Source organism: Schistocerca gregaria, unplaced genomic scaffold (genome assembly GCF_023897955.1).
Source record: "Schistocerca gregaria isolate iqSchGreg1 unplaced genomic scaffold, iqSchGreg1.2 ptg000045l, whole genome shotgun sequence".
Taxonomy (NCBI): Eukaryota; Metazoa; Arthropoda; class Insecta; order Orthoptera; family Acrididae; genus Schistocerca; species Schistocerca gregaria.
In genome coordinates this window covers 234591-240000 of record NW_026061703.1, presented here as the reverse complement: position 1 = coordinate 240000, position 5410 = coordinate 234591, and the positions used below count along the sequence as shown (strand labels likewise).

General features: G+C 57.9%; 2 non-coding genes across 2 annotated transcripts; both read left to right on the top strand.

The window, feature by feature from the left end:
* The first annotated feature begins 1289 nt into the window (after nucleotides 1-1289).
* On the top strand, nucleotides 1290-3182 carry LOC126301154 (small subunit ribosomal RNA). The gene has a single exon (XR_007552939.1). It is a non-coding gene; the product is annotated as a small subunit ribosomal RNA (ribosomal RNA).
* A 364-nt stretch (nucleotides 3183-3546) lies between these two features.
* Nucleotides 3547-3701, top strand: LOC126301235 (5.8S ribosomal RNA). Its single transcript, XR_007552999.1, has one exon. It is a non-coding gene; the product is annotated as a 5.8S ribosomal RNA (ribosomal RNA).
* Nucleotides 3702-5410: the final 1709 nt, after the last annotated feature.

The following is a 5410-nucleotide window of genomic DNA, read 5'->3' as shown; positions in this document are numbered from 1 at the left end:
TGGGTCGCTGGGGGTGGTGGTGCGGTGAGTCAGGTCAGGTTAGGTCAGCGTGAGCCGTCTGATGTAGTGACGCGTGTATTCCGACTTTGTCGTATTGCCTCACACAAAGTGCTACCCTGGTGGACCGCGTTCCATATCTGGGACATGCCGCAGATGCCGGTTGACAGTGGATCGCGGAAGGGACATCGCATACGTGCGCGGGCCACCTTCCACGTGTTCTCTTCTGCACATGTCGCAGTGTGTATGTGGTCTGATGTAGCGTGTCGTGACACATGACATCCTGGCATGCAAGAATTGTTGAATTCGCAAATGTAGGTGGACATCTACGTTTACTGCCCAAGATACGCAAATGAACTGGAAATCCGTTGTTGAGCGGTTGTTCACGCTGGAGGTGAATCTGTGATGGCGACGATCGGTACAGCTATTAACCGGTTGTTTCAGCGGTACCCGCCACATCCACACGCGTGACTAGGCCCATGTGGGTATGAAGCGATACGCGGCGGTGGCTTGGTGGGACTGTTCCCGGCCGGTGAAGGGGGGCCGCCCGGCGTGTTGGCCGCGCGCTGCGTGGGCGCACGCGCAACAGGCGGCTGGTGGGGGGCTCCGAGTGGCAGGAGCGCCAGCCGACGGGCCCGGCAGGCGGCGCAGCTACGCTGCGGCGCACCCTGCACGCGGCGCCTGGCGGCCAAAGTTGGTTCAGCCGAGCCCGGTGCGAAGCGCGGTGGACATCTGCAGTGTGCTGGTCTGATTGAGGACTGTGTGCGTTGAGGATGCGCCGCCGCCTGGCACTCGGCGCCGCGACGCCGTCTGCTGCTCGGTCGCCCCAGCGGTTCTCGCAGGTGGTTTGTATCGCAGTTGTGCGGACGTGTTGGCGCGTGCGCTGTGCTGGGAGAGTTCGCTTCTGCACCCAAGTGGGGCTTTGCCCTTGTGTGGCGCTGGCGTTGGAGCTGCCGGTCACCATAGGTGGCGCGTGTTGTCTCCCGCCGGCAATGCCACGACAGCACGCTCCCGGGCCTCTGTCGGCAGCGGCAAGCTCAGTTGGGAGCAAGGGTGTTCGCACTAAAACCGTCTACTCGCCTAACTCCGGGCGATTGCGCCTCTCTCGAAACCGACCAGGTACCTAGGACGGCGCTGCGCGCCGCCGGGACCTGAGAGGGTTTCGAGGTGTATCGGGCAGGGGAGCTCGGCCTCCTCCTGTTTGCAGAATAATTGAGCGGACGCTTGGTGTTCGCGCGGGCCCCCGGGACACACTCCCGGGCGGCCGGCTGCTCAGCTCTAGTTGACGCAGCTCCCTGGTTGATCCTGCCAGTAGTCATATGCTTGTCTCAAAGATTAAGCCATGCATGTCTCAGTACAAGCCGCATTAAGGTGAAACCGCGAATGGCTCATTAAATCAGTTATGGTTCCTTAGATCGTACCCACGTTACTTGGATAACTGTGGTAATTCTAGAGCTAATACATGCAAACAGAGTCCCGACCAGAGATGGAAGGGACGCTTTTATTAGATCAAAACCAATCGGATTGGCTTGTCTGGTCCGTTTGCCTTGGTGACTCTGAATAACTTTGGGCTGATCGCACGGTCCTCGTACCGGCGACGCATCTTTCAAATGTCTGCCTTATCAACTGTCGATGGTAGGTTCTGCGCCTACCATGGTTGTAACGGGTAACGGGGAATCAGGGTTCGATTCCGGAGAGGGAGCCTGAGAAACGGCTACCACATCCAAGGAAGGCAGCAGGCGCGCAAATTACCCACTCCCGGCACGGGGAGGTAGTGACGAAAAATAACGATACGGGACTCATCCGAGGCCCCGTAATCGGAATGAGTACACTTTAAATCCTTTAACGAGTATCTATTGGAGGGCAAGTCTGGTGCCAGCAGCCGCGGTAATTCCAGCTCCAATAGCGTATATTAAAGTTGTTGCGGTTAAAAAGCTCATAGTTGGATTTGTGTCCCACGTTGTTGGTTCACCGCCCGTCGGTGTTTAACTGGCATGTATCGTGGGACGTCCTGCCGGTGGGGCGAGCCGAAGGGGTGCTTTCGCGTCCCGAGGCGGACCCCGTTTAAATCCTACCAGGGTGCTCTTTGTTGAGTGTCTCGGTGGGCCGGCACGTTTACTTTGAACAAATTAGAGTGCTTAAAGCAGGCAAGCCCGCCTGAATACTGTGTGCATGGAATAATGGAATAGGACCTCGGTTCTATTTTGTTGGTTTTCGGAACCCGAGGTAATGATTAATAGGGACAGGCGGGGGCATTCGTATTGCGACGTTAGAGGTGAAATTCTTGGATCGTCGCAAGACGAACAGAAGCGAAAGCATTTGCCAAGTATGTTTTCATTAATCAAGAACGAAAGTTAGAGGTTCGAAGGCGATCAGATACCGCCCTAGTTCTAACCATAAACGATGCCAGCCAGCGATCCGCCGCAGTTCCTCCGATGACTCGGCGGGCAGCCTCCAGGAAACCAAAGCTTTTGGGTTCCGGGGGAAGTATGGTTGCAAAGCTGAAACTTAAAGGAATTGACGGAAGGGCACCACCAGGAGTGGAGCCTGCGGCTTAATTTGACTCAACACGGGAAACCTCACCAGGCCCGGACACCGGAAGGATTGACAGATTGATAGCTCTTTCTTGATTCGGTGGGTGGTGGTGCATGGCCGTTCTTAGTTGGTGGAGCGATTTGTCTGGTTAATTCCGATAACGAACGAGACTCTAGCCTGCTAACTAGTCGCGTGACATCCTTCGTGCTGTCAGCGATTACTTTTCTTCTTAGAGGGACAGGCGGCTTCTAGCCGCACGAGATTGAGCAATAACAGGTCTGTGATGCCCTTAGATGTTCTGGGCCGCACGCGCGCTACACTGAAGGAATCAGCGTGTCTTCCTAGGCCGAAAGGTCGGGGTAACCCGCTGAACCTCCTTCGTGCTAGGGATTGGGGCTTGCAATTGTTCCCCATGAACGAGGAATTCCCAGTAAGCGCGAGTCATAAGCTCGCGTTGATTACGTCCCTGCCCTTTGTACACACCGCCCGTCGCTACTACCGATTGAATGATTTAGTGAGGTCTTCGGACTGGTACGCGGCATCGAGTCTGTCGTTGCCGATGCTACCGGAAAGATGACCAAACTTGATCATTTAGAGGAAGTAAAAGTCGTAACAAGGTTTCCGTAGGTGAACCTGCGGAAGGATCATTACCGACTAGACTGCATGTCTTTCGATGTGCGTGTCGTGTCGCGCAACACGCTACCTGTACGGCAGTGGCCGTGCGCCGCGTGCGGAACCACGCGTGCCTCTCAAAACTAGCGGAAGTGTTGTTGTTGTTGTGTGGTACGAGCGCTGAAGCTCTGGAGCGGCTGGCCTGCGGTACCTGGCGCCTGGCGCCGGTTTTGAATGACGTTCGCCCGAGTGCCTGTCCGCCCCGGTGTGGAGCCGTACGACGCCCATCGGCTGTGAGGCCGTTGGACACAAAAAGATAGTGGAACAGGGGCCGTCAGACGCCTCAGTCCCGCAAATGCTACTGTCTTGAAAGAGACAGTGGGAGACTGAAAAGGAAAAGATCACCCAGGACGGTGGATCACTCGGCGCGTGGGTCGATGAAGAACGCAGCAAATTGCGCGTCGACATGTGAACTGCAGGACACATGAACATCGACGTTTCGAACGCACATTGCGGTCCATGGATTCCGTTCCCGGGCCACGTCTGGCTGAGGGTCGGCTACGTATACTGAAGCGCGCGGCGTTTGTCCCGCTTCGGAGACGTGGGAGTGTCGTGGTCGCCTGTGTGGCCGGCCGCGTCTCCTTAAACGTGCGATGCGCGCCCGTCGCCTGGCGGTTCGCATACCGGTACTTTCTCGGTAGCGTGCACAGCCGGCTGGCGGTGTGGCGTGCGACACCTCGTACAACGACCTCAGAGCAGGCGAGACTACCCGCTGAATTTAAGCATATTACTAAGCGGAGGAAAAGAAACTAACAAGGATTCCCCCAGTAGCGGCGAGCGAACAGGGAAGAGTCCAGCACCGAACCCCGCAGGCTGCCGCCTGTCGTGGCATGTGGTGTTTGGGAGGGTCCACTACCCTGACGCCTCGCGCCGAGCCCAAGTCCAACTTGAATGAGGCCACGGCCCGTAGAGGGTGCCAGGCCCGTAGCGGCCGGTGCGAGCGTCGGCGGGACCTCTCCTTCGAGTCGGGTTGCTTGAGAGTGCAGCTCCAAGTGGGTGGTAAACTCCATCTGAGACTAAATATGACCACGAGACCGATAGCGAACAAGTACCGTGAGGGAAAGTTGAAAAGAACTTTGAAGAGAGAGTTCAAAAGTACGTGAAACCATTCTGGGGTAAACGTGAGAAGTCCGAAAGGTCGAACGGGTGAGATTCACGCCCATCCGGCCACTGGCCCCCGCCCTCGGCAGATGGGGCCGGCCGCCCGCGCGGAGCAATCCGCGGCGGGGTCGTGTCCGGTTGCCTTTCCACTCGCCGCGGGGTGGGGCCGTTCCGGTGTGCGGTGGGCCGCACTTCTCCCCTAGTAGGACGTCGCGACCCGCTGGGTGCCGGCCTACGGCCCGGGTGCGCAGCCTGTCCTTCCGCGGGCCTCGGTTCGCGTCTGTTGGGCAAAGCCCCGGTGTCCTGGCTGGCTGCTCGGCGGTATATCTGGAGGAGTCGATTCGCCCCTTTGGGCGCTCGGGCTCCCGGCAAGCGCGCGCGGTTCTTCCCGGATGACGGACCTACCTGGCCCGGCCCCGGACCCGCGCCGCTGTTGGCTCGGGATGCTCTCGGGCGGAATAATCGCTCCCGTCAGCGGCGCTTCAGCTTTGGACAATTTCACGACCCGTCTTGAAACACGGACCAAGGAGTCTAACATGTGCGCGAGTCATTGGGCTGTACGAAACCTAAAGGCGTAATGAAAGTGAAGGTCTCGCCTTGCGCGGGCCGAGGGAGGATGGGGCTTCCCCGCCCTTCACGGGGCGGCGGCCTCCGCACTCCCGGGGCGTCTCGTCCTCATTGCGAGGTGAGGCGCACCTAGAGCGTACACGTTGGGACCCGAAAGATGGTGAACTATGCCTGGCCAGGACGAAGTCAGGGGAAACCCTGATGGAGGTCCGTAGCGATTCTGACGTGCAAATCGATCGTCGGAGCTGGGTATAGGGGCGAAAGACTAATCGAACCATCTAGTAGCTGGTTCCCTCCGAAGTTTCCCTCAGGATAGCTGGTGCTCGTACGAGTCTCATCCGGTAAAGCGAATGATTAGAGGCCTTGGGGCCGAAACGACCTCAACCTATTCTCAAACTTTAAATGGGTGAGATCTCCGGCTTGCTTGATATGCTGAAGCCGCGAGCAAACGACTCGGATCGGAGTGCCAAGTGGGCCACTTTTGGTAAGCAGAACTGGCGCTGTGGGATGAACCAAACGCCGAGTTAAGGCGCCCGAA